General features: G+C 48.7%; 1 protein-coding gene across 3 annotated transcripts in view; it reads left to right on the top strand.

The window, feature by feature from the left end:
• STARD8 (StAR related lipid transfer domain containing 8) overlaps window positions 1-16,208 on the top strand; it is an 86,844-nt gene that overhangs the window by 45,596 nt on the left and 25,040 nt on the right. Inside the window, exon 1 of one of the 3 annotated variants that reach the window (XM_006082923.3) lies at window positions 6,384-6,574. The exons of 1 other annotated variant lie outside the window; for it this stretch is intronic. The gene's annotated coding sequence lies outside the window, so the exon portion shown is untranslated. Of the gene's footprint in view, window positions 1-6,383; window positions 6,575-16,208 lie in introns of those variants that run through there. One more of the 3 variants, XM_023764621.1, reaches the window with a different exon arrangement.

Below are 16,208 nucleotides of genomic sequence, written 5' to 3'. Positions count from 1 at the left end.
TTGTTTGTCTGTCTGCCCTATCTTTTTGTCTCCATATTCTTGGGTCTCACTACCTATTCCGTAGCTCCCCCTCCATCACTCCAATGGCCCCTTACTGCCTAGCTCTGTTCCCTAGTTGCATGATGCAGCCCAGCTACCCTGGCAGCACATATTTGGTCACCTCAAATGGACTAAAAGCTCTATCCCAAGGCCTGTTTTCACTCGAACAGGTCTCCCAGAGTGCCTGGCACTTTGTCTTTTAAACAAATATGTATTTCTTTGAGGACTTAAAAAATTTCCCAGGCTCTGCCTGTTCCTTTTCCCCAGTAAATTATCCCTTGCCCCTGCCCAAATGGCAGGGAGGAAATAACAAATTGGGTTGGGTTTCTCAACATAGATTTGTCATGGAACATGAACGAACTAAAGGACAGGGCCTGCGGAGATGCTCAGATCAGACCCTCTGATTATATATATGTGGATATTGAGGCTCAGAGAGGGTGACACTCTAAGCAAGGTCACACAGCATCTCCACAGAAGCAGGGCAGAAGCCAGAATTGCAGTGTCCTGCCCCTGATGCAGGAGCCTTGGTGGGGGTGGGACCCAGGAGCCACTTTCCTGGTGTTTCATGGGGGCGGGAAGGGAGGTCTGTTGATCCAGAGACATAAGGTGTCCAACCTGGGAGCATTGCTGCCTTACCTCTCTCCCTGTCCTTTGGGACCTGACCTAGCTGCCCACCTGCCTGGGTTGGGCATTCTCCATTTGGGGCTGTTGTTGTCTCTTCTACTGGTATAGTATTGCCAGGAAGACAGGGACACTTCAACTATTGGGCCTATCTGTCCTGGTCTATAGTCCAGCCCCCCTGTTGGTGCCTGGGTGCCCATGTTGACAACAGGTTGATACATATGTATAGGGAAGCCCTAGCCCTGGCCCTGGCTGAGAGTCAGATCAGAACTTTTTTTAGTGAGTAAATGAGAGAGGAGGGGAGGGAGGAACAGAAAGGGTATTTGGAGAATAGGGGTGGATAATTGTACTTGGAGAAGGGCCCATTGAGAGGGGACAGGAATTCCAAGACCAAGAAGAGCCCAGACACTTTGTTGAGTGGCACTCAGGTCTCATCACACATTCCAGGTCCTCTCTGATGTCATCCTGGGGCCTCTGTGGTTGTTTTCAGGGAAAGGAGACAGGGTGGGTGGGTGTCCAGGGAACTGGCTGTGTCTGCTTGAATTGAGATTGCCAAGTCCTGGAGAACCATAATCACAGGGTTGGACTGGGCCAGGCTTTGGGCATAGCCTGTAAAACTACACGCTCCCCCCACTCCCTCATAGTCCTCCAGCTTCATGGGCAACAGATTTGGTTGCACATGAGGTCAGGCTGATTGATGTGGGAGCCTGTGGATAGGAAGGAAGAGCCCCATCTTTCCTCTTCTTCCATCTCCTCCTCACCCTCCCAGGTTTTGTCTTGGGAGCTCCTTCCCTGGAGGGACATGTGTAAGGGTCCCAGGCAAGGGGGCAGGATCCTGAACTCTTTTCAGGGACTCTGGGTGTTCATTGCTGCAGGGTGAACTGGGGACAGTGCTGGAGGCAGAGATCAGATCCCCAGTTTTCTAGGCCTGGTTGGCTTCAAGATCCCTTCCCCCCGCTTTCCCCTGCTTTTCACCTGAGCCTTCCCCATTCCTTTTTTCCTCTGTTCTTTCTGGCCTGGCCCTTAGATACTCCCCACCCTCAGAGAACACTCACGCCCCCACCACCCCCTTCCTCTGCAGAAACCCCATGAATATTGTTTTTCTGGGGGCCCCACCCTCACGGGAACACACAGAGAAGCTCACAGGGGCAGAGAATATGCTGGAAAGAAGGGGCCCTGGAAATCAGGGCCAAGCCCTGTTTTGTTTTTTTGGTTTTTGTTTGTTTGGTTGTTGTTGTTTTTTTAAGATTAGGAAATGGAGCCTAGCCAGGGGGAGCAAGTTGAGGGCCTAAACTAAATCAGGCAGAGGGGACCTGTTAGGGAAGGGTAGAGAGAGTGTTCCTCTGACCTCAGCTGCTTGTATGTGTGCATGGGGAAGGTATGAGGGGGTTTGTGTTAGAAGTGGGTTTGCCTTTACTCATCTTCCCTCACTACCCTGTGACCTTCCTCTGAGGTAGGGTGTGGAGGGTGGTGGATATCCTGCTTTGGGTGTCTGTGCCACAATTCCCAAGAGCTCTGTCCAGGGTGACCTCACCTATTTGTTTAGGCCAAGGCAGGAAGACCTCCCTGTGGGAAGTGGGGTGCTCCATCTGCCTCCAGCAGAGAACCTCTTGCCCCTTTGAGATGGGCCAGTAAAGCCAGGTCAGGGGCCCATCCTGGGTGTGAAATGAGACCCATCACACTGTCATGGCTTGGTGGGTTTGTTACATGGATGCTGGGAGCCCTCCCATCATCAAGCTGACACTTTGGTGTTTGTTGGGGGAAAGGGGACAGGCTTTGGGGTGTCTGGGGCAAGAGTTAGGGACAGGCACTGAGTGGGCCTTGGCTTTCTGCCTCCAATTTGCCTAGTCCAGGTGCCTGGAGGCCTGATAGCTATGCCAACACTTTCCTCTCAATGGCTCTAGGAGGCAGGTGGGAGGGAATGAGTGCCTCTCTGTCCTAACTTAAGGAAGGGGAGCCCACAGAGGGTAAGTGATCCCTGAAACTCTCCTGGCCTGTGCCTGGCTTGGCCAATGCTCCAGCTCCCTGCACAACCAGCCCAGGGCTTCCAGCCTAGCACAGATCTCCTCCTTCCCTTCCAGGGTCTCTGGTGTATGGGGTGAGCACCATCACGGTGGTCCCTGGGCTATGGGCTGAGAAAGAGTCTTTGTGCTCCTCTCAGGAGCTAGTTTTCTATTCCCCACCTCCACTTAGCAATGCTCATTCAGTGGGCAATGCCTATGTGCCCCTCACCTTTGCAAGCTCCCCCCACTACCGCTTCTCTATTTCCCCATGTCTGGCCCTACTCTGGCTGCCCCTCTTAGTGCAAACCCCCTGCCATGGCCATGTCTCCTCAGAATTTCTTTTATGAGCTGTAACTAACTATCCCACATTGTGGGAGTCTGATCAATAACCCCTTTTCATGAGGCTGAGTGGGGGCCCCAAACAACCAGGAGACAAGTTTTACCCTCCCAAGCCTGACTGGTGGGCTTTCGATGAGGCATGCAGGGATGTGTGTGCAAGTGTGAGATCATGTGCTGGATGGGCCTAAGTGCAATTCATTTTCCCTTCAGGCATCTTCTCTCCCTTTTTCCTTTCCAGCTGAGTTTCCTGGAATTATTTGCTGCTGCTCCTTTAGCTCCATGGAAAAGAGTAGTGGAAGGGTCTGTTTGGTTCCTTCCCATGTTACCCTCAGCCGTTTCAGTGTGGGCCTATGGGTCTGCCTGCACCAGTCTGCGGAACCCCCATTCCTAGGCAGGGAAGGGTATAGGGACTGTTGTAATTGCTCAGGCACTTATTAGAAACCAGGTGTCTTGGAGTGAGGCTCAGGGTAATAGTATATGGAGTTTCTCTCTGCCACCGCCTAGAAGAAAAGGGCTGATTAGCCCTGGCAAACGCTTGGCTCTGCAACACATTCAGTGACATCCTGCCAACTGTCACCACCCTTTACAATATACCCTCACATTCACTGTTTCAACTCTGCCTGCTAGGGATTGTTCTTTACCCTCATTTAACAGGTGAAGAGACTGATGGTAGGAGCACACAATGACTTGCCTTGGGTGACACAGCCAGAATGGTAGATTTGAGACTAACACCCAGCTCTCCTACTTTCTGATCCAGGCCTGTCACCATGTCTAACAGTTAGAAGCACTTTCTATGTGCCAGGCAGGCACCATTCAAAGTGTGATTTAGCCCAGTGGATCTGCTCAACAGCTGTGTGAGGTCAGAGTTGTGATTATTATCCATACTTTACAGATGAGGAAACCAAGACACTGAAAGTTGGAAAGTAATTTTCCCAAGGTCACACAGATAGTTAGTAGCAGAGTTGGGCTTTATCTGGCTTCAGAATATATTATACTGCCTTTTGCATGACACAGCTGAGCTGTGGTTCTAGTAGAATGAGGGAAGCCCCATGCCTTGGGCATAGAAGCACATGCATGCATGTATACACCCAAGGTTTTTTCACCTGCTTTCAGCCAGCCCTCATGCACTCTACATTTTCCTGCCTGGTGGCTGAGCAGGCATCCAGGACAGCAGCAGAACTATAGGACACACACTCAAGAATGGGGGCTTAATTATATGAGCTTCTGGCAAGAAAAAAATAGAGTTGGGGCTTGTGGAAAAAACTATGCCAAGAAACTAAAGGCTCCAGTTTTCTCCAGAGCCACTCAAGATGCAGCCCAGAAAGGAGCTTGTGAAAAGGAACCATTTCCTCCTCCATTCCAGGCACCATCACAGAATACCTGTTTTATGCAAGACTCTGGCTTAAGTTGGGAGGTGGTGGTGGCTTGGGGAACAAGAAGTGCTAAATATCTGATTTAGTTAAATGTATTTACTAAAAGATAAGTTTGGTTTGCTCATTATTCATATGATTTTAATTTCTTCATGGTTGTCCCTTCCATATCTTTAGGCATTCATTCACCTATTAGCAAGCATTACTGAGAAACTGCTGTACGCACTGTGCATGGTGCCATGGGATGGAAGGAATTGGTTCTGGCATGGTTTCCTGCCCTTAGGGAAGCTATAGGATCATTGCAGGATGCACACTTTTATTTTTTTCCTTTTTTAAATATATTTTTAAATTGTTTTATTGCTTAAAGTATTACAAAGAGTATTATACATGTCTCCTTTTTTTTCTCCCCTTGACCTTCCCCTAGCCTCCCATACCCCCCCAGTGTCTTGTGTCCATTGGTTATGCTTATATGCATGCATACAAGTCCTTCGGTTGATCTCTTACCACCACCCCCCAACCCTCCCTGGCCTTCCCGCTGTAGTTTGACAGTCTGTTCAATGTTGCTCTGCCTCTGTATCTATTTTTGTTCATCAGTTTATAAGGATGCACACTTTTATATCCTTCTAGCACTTCCCAGAAGCAAGACAAGTTTGACTCCAACTCAAAGCCTTAGGGATGCTGACAGATATAACTGCCTGGACTCAGAAAGGAAGTGAGCTCCCTTCCCACCCATCATAAGGGTTCCTGACTCTGGGTAGGATTTTGTATCCATGAGTGAGTTCTGGTGTACAGGCCTCATACACATCCAAGACACACAGGGATGTGGCTCACCTTGAACAAAGTGCCACCCGCAGTCTTGCCATTGAGAGGAAAGGAGGGGTACACACTGGAGGTAGCCTTGCTTCATCATTTTTCTTCTGATTCTCATTAGGGCTAGCAGGGGAAGAAGGTAGGAGAATTCCAGTTTGGTTCTGCTATTGCCTCTGGTGACTTTAAGAAAGTTGCTGTCCTAACAATCACTAATTTTTGCTCTCATCTGTGTTGGGTACTCTAGCAAACAAATTACATTAATGCAGTCCCTGCTTTCTTGGTGCCTCAGTTTCATTTCTCATATCTGTTAGGTATGGAGAAAATAATCAGTATGCAGGTATTGTCCCTGCCATGGATTTACTGGGTAAACTTGAGTGAACATCTCTTCTCAGTTTCTGTACTTGTAAATGTGGAGGATGGTGGTTGGATATATGGGCTCTTGTGTACTCCCTTCCCTGGCTAATAGGAGTCCCCAATTCAATAATAAAATTAAGGTTGTGAACTTGTGTTGGACCCTTGTGAGGAAAGGCAAGAGAGAAATCAAATCTTAACACTGTTCCTTAGTGAATTTAAATAGGCTTTCTGTGGTACTTGCTGTCACAACTCTTGGGAGCCTCTCCTGCTAGGATTAATGCAGATACCTCCAGTTTGGACTTGGGGTAGAGAGCTGGGAGTAGTGGGAACATTGCAGAATGCTTGAGCCTGGCAAGGAGGAAATGGCAACTTCCTGCTCAAACACCTAACGTCCCAGTTCTCTCTTGGTTGCCTCTACTAATCTGAAATCTCACAGAAGTTGTGTTTTCTGAACTTCTGATAAATTATCTTCAGCAAGCTGCTGAACCTTCCCGTGCACATGGCATATGTACTTAAATCCCCCACATGATACCAGACACTTACAGACGTCAATAAATATTAGGCTGTGTCCCTGGCCCACTCGCTCCTGCTTCTTCACTCAGTCGCTGGCTCTCTGCTAGCGCCCTGACCCCCACCTCCCGCCGTGCCCCCATTGGTGTGACCTGAGGAAGAGGCAGGGGTGAGGGGATTGGAGGAACTGGAAGGCAGAGACCCGCCCACCACAATTTGTACGACTTTCTGAGGAGTCTGGTAGGCCGGACTGCACCCTCATTGGTCGAGGGACCTATACTTGGGCGGGGCGTCCCTACTGCCCTACTCGCTGCAGCTCCCTCCCCACCTGCGAGGAGAGTGGCCTCGGGTTGACAACAGCTAAGCAGCCAAGGCAGCTGCTTCTCTGGCTGGCACCTTTACCCGCGCCGGACCCCAGGCTCTGCGCGTGCCCAGGACGGAGCAGTCCCGCCTGCGCTGGTTTCCTGCTCGCTGGCGCTGGCGACTGTGTCTGAGTCTCAGACCCTAGGCGGTGGACGCGGCCTCCTGGTAGGAGTTGGGGCGCGACCCACACAGGGGAAGCGAGCCAAGCCACTTTCACCCTTGGAATTTGGGGTCGGAATCGCCTAAATTGGGGGACCTCCTGAGCTTGCCGGCCGCGCTTCTCCCAGGGAAGCCCCACGAGTGGGGTGGTGGAAGACGGCTGCCCGCCCGTTATTCCAGGGCTGGCCTGTGGCCATGGTTCTGGGGTTTCCGAAGGGGGCTGGTGCTGGGGGGTGGGGGTGGGGACTCCTGTCTCTGAACCCGGTCATGCCGCTTCTCCTACCCTCTCCTCTTTCCTCTATTTTTTTGAGGGCATTTCCAGGAAGCCCCTGGTCGGGCACTATGGGCTTTCCCTTGGCCAGTGCCTTCCCTTCTGAGAAACGCCCTGGACTTTCCTGGTCTTAGGGTAGCTGCAGGGATCAAGCGAAAACCTTTGGATAAATTGCATCTTTCAGGGTTCAGTTTCCTCATGAAGTTCAAAATGGTTTTGGATTAGAGAAATTCTGAGCCTTTTAGTAGAAGTTTTGGGGATTTCCGAATTAGAGAGTCTGGTGTTCTCTTAATTTCTCTTCTCCCAAAGACTCTTTAAAGTTGAGCACTGAATTATGACTCAGGAAACTGGGGTTCAACCACTAATTCATGTGACCTTAGGAGAGTCATGCAATTTGTGTGTGCCACGGTGTTTTCAACTGCAATTCAGGTGGTTCACTGATTAGATTTTGGGATCTAAAGGGCCAGTCTCTTCAGCCCTGACATTTCATGACTTGGTGCATGGGTACAGGGTCCTAACTGGCAGGTAAAAAGTTGTCTCTGAGATGCCTGTGGTAAGAGGAGTATGCAGATGGAAAGCTTTGTGGTGATTATGTAGCTAAGCCAGCTAGAAGCTAGCTGTGGTGGGGAGAGTGAACAGCCAGACTGAAGGTGAAGAAGGGTGGAGCCAACACAGACCTCCACCCCCACCCCTGCCCCAGAGGTTGGGCTGGAGGGCTCTGACTTGTCTCCTTCCCACTAGAAGCACCCAGGTCTTCAGACCAGAGAAGAGGGTGATGAATCACTCCCAGGGCTATTTTCAAACCCTGACTCCTATTGTGGGACCTGTTCCCATCCCCACTTTAGAGTTTGTTGTTCCCACCCACCATCTGTCTTATTGCTTTCTGAATTTCCCCTTCACTTTCATCTTCCTGGGATGGAGGAAGACAATTCTAGTCTGTGTATTGAGAAGGCAGGCAGCCCAAGGGCACAGAAGGTGGTGGCTGCAGGTGGTTTCTGAGTGGTTGATGGAGCAAGTGGGAAAGGTGTGATGGGATTGATGATGTTGGGAGCAGGGCATTCTTTCACCCAAAAGCTACGTCTACCATATTGCTGGACATTCTGGGATGGTTTTTGTTTTGGGGATTTGGCCTTTGTCCAGCTGTGTTCTGGCTTTGGGATTTGAGATTTCTGCTATCTGGGCCTCTGTAATTAAGGCTAGAAAACACCATGTGGACAGAGTTTGTTTGGTCTCCCCTATTTGCTTGCCTTCTTATCACTCCTTAAGTGGCTCTTGGAGAATTATGCTAACCCTCTCTGTGTGTCTGTGGCTCCCCTCCCTAATATGGAGGGAAAAGGCTGTTGGGAGATGACATCCGGAGGTGCTTAGAGCAAGAAGAGGTGCTGAATGTGTAAAAGGGGCTATGTACCCTGTGTGCGTGTTGAGGGTGAGGCTTCCCTGTTAAAGCACAAACCTTCTGAGTTTGAGCAGAGGAACAAAGAAAGTGGCACACAGATGCCCTAACTTTTACCCTCTCTCTCTTCCTAAAGTTTTACAATTTAATTCTTAGGGCTACTGAAAGAACAAAGGACTCCTGGAGCCTAGGTATAGGGATAGCAGCAGTGACAGGAAAGCAAGAAGGTCCCAAGAGAGGAGCAGTTAAAGTCCCTGATCAGGATGCTATTGCAGCTTCTGGTGCTTTTCTGCTAGGAGATTCCTGGAGCTCCCTGTTGCAGCAATGGGAAGTTCAGATTCAATGATGGTAGGCTTAACAAAGGCAGGCTTGTGCCTCTACCTTCTTGGGGAAGGTGGAGTGAGGAGTCTCTGGCCGAAAGAAGGAGTTGCCTCTGACTTAAATAGAATAGGGAGAACTTTTCCCTTGGTTTCTCACTTTGGGTAGAAAGAGTGTCATAACCCTGGTCTTTGGGAGGTTGTTATAAGGTAAAATAGAGATTGGTAATCTCAGAGATGCACGGTTTTAGGAGGGGAAGTGTAAACTCCTCCACCCTGCAACCCTAAACAGAGTAGTTGAACATAGGGTTGGGCACACAGTTGTTGTGTCAAGTGTTTATGAAGGCTCTATTCATCTGTGACTTAGGGTCTTGGTGTGTGTCTGTGTCAGGGGGTGGGGGGTGGGGGCGGGTCCTGGTAAACTTGAATCAGTGGATTGGAAGCCATAGTCTGAAGTGCTGTGTTTGTATTCTGAGTCTCTTCTTGCCCAGCCCTCCACCTTGGGAACTTGCATGCTGACTGTTGCTGTACCTATTACTTCAACTGGCAGGGGCAGTAGAACTGGATGCTAAGTTCCTTGGGGGTCCAGGGTGGTATGCAGCAAAGAACAGGGTATCCAGGCTTTGCCACTCTGCTTGACCTCTCAGAGTCTTGGTTTTCTCCCCACTTTTTCCACTTCACTAAATTAACTGAGGTGATCCATAACTACAAAGTGCTGTACAAATGATTAAGTCCAGGCTTATTGCTCAGTTTTTTTTTAAGAACATAGAATGTAACCCCACCTTCAGAGAATCTACCATCTAGTTTGGAAGTTAGTAGCATAAATAATACATGACATGTCAGGCCCTTACCTTGGAGAGGGCTTTTAAAATTTATTATAAACTAGAGGCCTGGTGCATGAAATTCATACATGGGTGGGGTCCCTAGGCCTGGCCAGTGATCAGGGCAGATCAGGTTCCCCGCCTCCCTGCCTCCCCGCATCTTCCTTCCCTTGCTGCCCCTGTCTGCCACCACCCACCCCTGGTTCCCCGTTGCCCAGGGCCCAGCCCTGATCAGGTGATTGGAACCTGCCAGCTGGGGCGGGGGGGGGGGGAGGGCACCAGGAGGTTGGCTGGCAGGCCTATGGGCTGGGGGCAACTCCTGGTTGAGTATCTGCCCCCTGGTGGTCAGTGAATGTCATAGTGACTGGTATTCTGGTCATTCTGTCATAATGGTCGCTTAGGCTTTTATATATATAGATAATTTCAAACAAATATAAGAGTAGAGATGCTTGTTAGTGTACTAAGACACCATGTACTCATCACCCAACTTCAACAGCCATTAGCTTGTGGCCAATCTTGCCCTAATTACACCTCCATCTTTCTTGTTATTTTGAAATAAATCCCAGACACCTCAATTTATCCATAAATAGTTCAATATGTAGCTCTAAAAGAAAGGGACTCAGAAAATACAGCTATGGAACCACTATCACAACAAAAAGTCTCTTAATACACCACATATCCTGTCAGTTTTCATATTTCCAGTAGTTTAGGAGGACATTTTGCCCTGGTAGGCCTGACCAGGGAGAGAGTGCTTTTGATTAAGGGAAAGGTGACTGACAGAGGCAGTGATATTTGGGCTGAACCTTGGAAGAGAGGCTCAGGAAAGGTTTGAGCTGGAGGGATTATGGAGTTCTAGTCCTCATTTTACAGTGTATCCTCCCTGTTTCTGGGGCTCCAGCTCTGAGGCTTGTGGAGGCTTCTTGTGGAAACTCTGTACCTGGTTCTCTACTGGTACATAGGAGAGTTTTCACTCTCTCCCTTGCCTTCCCAGTTCCAGGCCATCCAGGAGCTCGAGGTCAACAGGCCTGGGAGAATTCTTGGGAAGCTGCTCTCCTCCCAGCCCCTCCCCTGTGCTTGGCCCATGAGGCCAGTTTGGAGCAAAACAGGATGCATTCAGGATGAGCGCCTTTCCCAATTTGTCATCTAATCGCGATGGCCCAGCTTGGAGCTTCCTCTCTCATTCATGATAAAACCCCTCACTGTCTCGCTTTTCCCTCCCACTCTAGCAAGGGTGTGCTGACTTCCTCCATATCCGGACCAGCCCTCCTCCACCCTCATGTGAGGCTGAGGGACAACTTCCCTCATCCAGGCCTCTCTTTCCACTGCCCCAGAGCAGGCTGTGAGAGGGACTGAAAGACCCCACAAGTGTTCTCCCTGTTTGCAGCCTCCTGCTCTTGGGCTGTCCTTGGGAAAGGAGTGGCTCCTTTCCAACAATCCTGGGGTCCTGCCACTGCTTGGTTAATTATTGAGCCACATAATAACAACCTTGGAAAGTCACCTCTTGGGGATGGCCATTAACCAATTCCTTGTCCACGCTTCGCCTTAAAGGGACACCATCCTGAACCCTCACCTTCCCCCAAGGGAGCTTTAACAAACATTCAGTAAGTGGGAACTTCTGGGGCCAATTGAACTTCTGCCCCACTGTCTTCACTTGGGCAAACAGAAGTAATAATTCACATTGCTTCAAGGACACACATTCACCTTAGGTGGTAAGGGAATTGAGTTAATAGGGATTCAGATGGGTGGTGGGGTAAGGGTTTTTTTTAGGCATCAGATTTAGAGGGCAGTAAGGATGTTTCTAGGAGCAGTTGATGCCCTGACCTCAGTTTAAAAGTCTAAAAGGCAAGAAGGGTCTACGATTACTTGGGGTGAGATGGGGCCATATGTGTGTCTGTTTTCAGCACAGCTGTGGGTCCCTCCACACCAGCCTGGGATGTCAGCTGTCAGCCACACTGCTAGCTGCCGAGCTGGAAGAGGCAGCCTTCCTCAGAGAGCCTGTATCTTGACAAGCAGAAGGAGTTGGGAAGGGTCAGGCTATGTCCCAGGTTCATTTTAGAAAGCTGTAGACCAGGGGTAGGGAACCTTTTTCTGCCAGGGCCATTTGGATATTTATAACATTCGAGGGTCATACAAAATTATCAACTTAAAAATTAGCCTGCTATAATTGGTCAAACATTTAATTAACTTACCCCTAATGCCTTGGCAGGGCCAGACCAAATGATTTCGTGGGCCATATACGGCCCATGAGCCAGACATTCCCTATCCCTGCTCTAGACCACAAGACATTTACTGCAGTTTCAGTGAGAAGAAAAAGGATCAACATTTTGTGAACCCTGCAGGCCTCACCATAGAGTCAGGAAACATGGCTTCTAGGTGTGCCTCTCCATAGCTACCTCTCCATCATTGACTTTAGAGAAGACTTTTGCTTTCCCTGGGCCTCAGTGTCTACATCTTTAAAATGGGAAGGACAGGTGGCATAGACTTAGTGGTCTCTCAGGCTCCCTTTCAGCTATGAAAATGTGTTCCCGGTCAAGACCCTTTTCTTATCCACAGGCAAAGGTGAGCTGGCTTCAAATTCTGCCAGGTCCAGCCACTAAATATCCTCAGCTGGCTGCTAGTTTGGGCTTGCCAAGTCTCACGCTGCCACAGCTTGGGTTTTCCTTGAGCATGGACTTTCCTGCAGTTTGAGCTCTAGCCCCTCCCCATGTTTGTGTCTGTCCTAGCTGGCCACCCTCTGACCCATTCAGCTGCAAGTTAATGAGTGACCTGCTTGCTGTGGGTAGTACCAGCCCAAGGTGCTGCTGGGATCCCAGGACTCTGTGGGAACAGGCTGAGGGCTTAGTCAGCTCTAGTCACCTTTACACTTTCTCCCATGGTGCCCAGAGGTAGGAAGCAGAACTTCCTTTAGAGGGCCTTTAGAGGGCACTTGGTCCAACTCTTCTTCTGAAGCTGGGGTCTTCCTGCCAAGTATTTGTGCAGTTCCTGTTCACCCGTCTTCAGTACCTAGTAGTGTAATGTTTCAAGAGAGTTGCTTTCATCTATGGAATGTCCAAAAGATTTATTTATTTATTTTTTTCTTTGACTCCTTTCTTTTTTATTTTTTTTATTTTATTTTATTTTTTTTATTGAACTCTGTCTCTCTGTGACTTCTACCCCTGGGCCCTGGCTCTTCTCCTTGAGTCCACCTAGAGTCCTAGACCCTGTCTGCTCTCTCTGACCTTCAGAGATCTGAGGAAAGAATCCTAGTTCCCCTTCGTCCTCTCCAGGCCAAACAGCCTCAGCTCTTACAGGTGCTCCTCCAGGGACCTGGGACCAGTCCTCTTCCCAGCCCCATTACTGTCCTCTGCACATGCTACTGTTTGTCACCCTTGGGGTGGGAAATGGGGCTCTAGAAGTGCCTCACTCTCCTCTTTATTTCTAGCCTGCATTTTCCCAGAAGAGTTCTGCATGATCTTTTCCTGAACTACAGAATCCTGGGTCCAGACACCTCCTACAGCTCTCTCTGATTTGTTCATCATTCAGGTCCAGCCAGTTCCCATGACTGGGAACCCTTTCAAGGGAACTGTCACCTTCTCATGCCCCCATAGCAGAGAGCAGTCCTGGTGAGAGGAGGCACCCACCTTGATGAGTTAACTGCAGTGTACTATGTGAGGGCTGCCAGTGTATACCACTTTCCTGCCACTTGCTTTCATCTCTTGAGCTGGTGGGGGTGGGGGAAAAGAGATATTTTAAGAAGCATTGAAGACATAAATGAGTATGAGCCATGCCCACAGAGGAGCCTAGAAGGGTGACTCAGACAGGGAGAAACACCAACTCAGCCATTCCTCTTCTAGCAGTCAGTGATGATGACAATGATGGATTCTCCCATGTCTTTAATGTTTCCAAGGCACTTTAACTTCCATGATCCCATTCTGTTCTCAGAGCAGCCCAGTAAGATAGACAGTGTGATCCCCCTAGTGTGACTCTGGATGATCTCTACCTGAAGCCCAGGAAGGGGGAAGGGCGTGGTTTTCAGGAAGGGAGGATTTTGAACCCAGGTCTCCTGACACTCAGTCTTCCCTGTTTTCCTCAAACCACACCCCATAGCAAAGGCAGCTGGGGCTGACTCTGCAGCTTCCCCACCACAGAGGAACCTCTGTACAGGCTGAAACTCAGTTCCCATGGTTGAGGGAGCAACCTCCAGAGGAGGTGGTCGAGGATTTTCTGTTCTTTATCTGGGCTGGGTTGTCTAAGATGTGAGATAGGCACTTGCAGCCAGCTTTTTTTGCTCCAGGCTGGCGAGGAGTAGGAAGTTTGGGAAGCCCTTGTCCCAGACATCTGGCCTGAGTGACCCCCACCTGAGTAGGACCTTCTAAATGGGAAAAAACAAAGAGGGGCATGTGGGAAAGGAGCCAGAGTGGAGCCGAAACAAATACATTCTGAGTTGTACACATGGCCCCTGGGTCAGGAGAGTGTCATGGTGAAGAGTGGATACAACGATATATGCAACACTTTGTGACATTGGGCAAATTACTTAATGCCTGTGAACTTCAATTTTGTGAGCTATAAAATGGGGATATGTACATACTTCATGGGGTTGTTCAGTATTAAAGCCAATAGTATAAACATAATTCTTATTATTGTTGTTTAGTAGTACTTTCTGCCACCTCATCACTTTGCTGTGTTTCCCTTAAATTGGGATGTGCAGTGCTCAAACCTGCCACCTCCTGGGCATTGGCTCTGGACTTTTCTGTCATTTCAGATTCCACCTCCTCTAGAAAAGCTCTCCCTGGCTATGGTCAGCTACAGGGCTCCCTTCCTCTGGCCTCCTTTACTGGCATTTGTGACACTGCAACAGGCTGTAGTCCCAATAAGAACACCAATAACAATAGTGAACTCTTCTAGGTTCTTGACACATTTGAAGTTACTTAACTCCCTTGACAATGCTGTAAGGTAGATGCTGCTCTTATCATCCCCATTTTACACATGAGGAAACTGAGATAAGGAGAAATTAAATGAAGAAGTTGCCCAAGGTTACACAAGTAGGGAGTGATGGAGTTGGGATCAGGACCCAGGCAGACTGACCCCAGTGCCCACACCCTTAGCGACTATGCCATACCTCTCCTCTCCCTTTCCCAGATGCCTGGCCAGGAGGCAAGAGCTGAGCTTGAGTCTCCCTTCTGTCCCTGACTACTTATCATACCCACCAGAGATCAGTCACTCCTAGGCAGACAGTCCCCAGATCTTTGCCTGCCCCCTCCCCAGGTGGACAGATGGACAAGAAAGAAAACTCGAAGGTCTGGGTTTGATGCAGAACTGCATTAGGATGAGAGAGGGTGTGCAGGAGGGAGATGGGGGATGGTTCTGACAGCAGTAGCAGGGTCACTTGATTAGTACCCTCCAGCACTGGAGGGTAGAGACCATGGTGCTGGGTGGCACCAGGAAAGAAGAGGCATTTTAATGAACAGTCTTGATAACCAGGTTGCATTATTTAGAAGGTATGGGTGGTAAGAGATAAGCAAGAGGCTTAGCTGGATTAATTTTTTAATCCCATCAGCTGGTATGGCCCATGCTAGAATTGGGTATGTGGGTGGGGGGCTGGCTCTTGTGCAAAAGCTGTAGCCCTCCCCACAATGTTTCCACCTCAGGGCCTTGGGTGCTATAAGCTTCAGGCTGTACCACCTGCCAACTCCATTGCTTTTGAGCTCATTCTCTGTTATCTTGTACCCAAACAAGTTCCAGCTACAAAGGACATCCCATCTTAGCCTCTGCCTCCCTGAGAAGGATAGGCCTGATAGCAACTCTGGCCCAGTACTCCAGGGGACTTTGGCTTCCTCTCCACCCCCAGTTTCCAGATCTTGGTGCCAACATAGGGCCTAGCACCAAGTAGGTGCTCAGGTAATATTAATTGAATAAGTGCACAGCTAATGGGGAATAGATTTGAGGGGAGATCCTCGGGAGGCTGACATGGTAACAGATTAACAGGAGGGCTCTGAAAATTTAGGTGGGTTCCTAGCCCCATCTGTAGTCCAATAAATGCCACTTGACCTTTCATAGCTTCAATTTTCCCACTTGTGCAGTAGGCCTACTTTGGACAGGGCTGTTGTAGGGACCAAAAGAGATGTGGGATGACTGACTGCTTTCTCCACTGATGGGAATTTACTTCAGGCTAAGGAGTCATACTGTAAAAATCCTGGTACATGTTTTTTTGTGTCTATGGCTTAGGCCATTTCCCCTGTTTAATGAGGAGGATTCTAACTTGGTGGCTCTGACTCTGGAGCCAGGCTGCCTAGATTTGCATCTTGCTTCACCACTTCTTAGCTGCTGATCTTGGACAAGTAATTGTTATCTCTGGGCCTCAGTTTTCTCATCTGTCAAGTAGATTATCAGAGCGCTTATCTCACAGGGTGGTCATGAAGATTCAATTATATAATCCATATAAAAAGTAGCTAAAGAAATGCCTGGGAGATAACAATGACCTTTTGGCTGTTATTATTATCTCATTTTATACTTGCAAAAACCTCATGTTGTTGGTACTATGATCATATCACAATTTTACAGATGAGAACACAGAGGCATGAGAAGTTAAGTCTTGTCCAATACAATCTGGCATATAATAAGTATTCAATTAATATTAGTGTATATTATTAATTATATATAATTACATTCAGTGGCATAAATATTGTTATCAATAATAAGCATAGGTATAGCTAAGAAGTAGCAAAGGCAGGGACGAAAAGTCATGTCTTCAGATTGCTAGCCTGTTATTCTTCTCACTATACCCTAAAACTGCTATGGTCTAGTCTAGGTAGCCTTTGAATATATATATATATATATATATATATATATATATATATAT

Source organism: Myotis lucifugus, unplaced genomic scaffold, assembly GCF_000147115.1.
Source record: "Myotis lucifugus unplaced genomic scaffold, Myoluc2.0 scaffold_4, whole genome shotgun sequence".
NCBI classification, from domain to species: domain Eukaryota; kingdom Metazoa; phylum Chordata; class Mammalia; order Chiroptera; family Vespertilionidae; genus Myotis; species Myotis lucifugus.
This window is presented reverse-complemented; position numbering and strand designations above follow the sequence as displayed.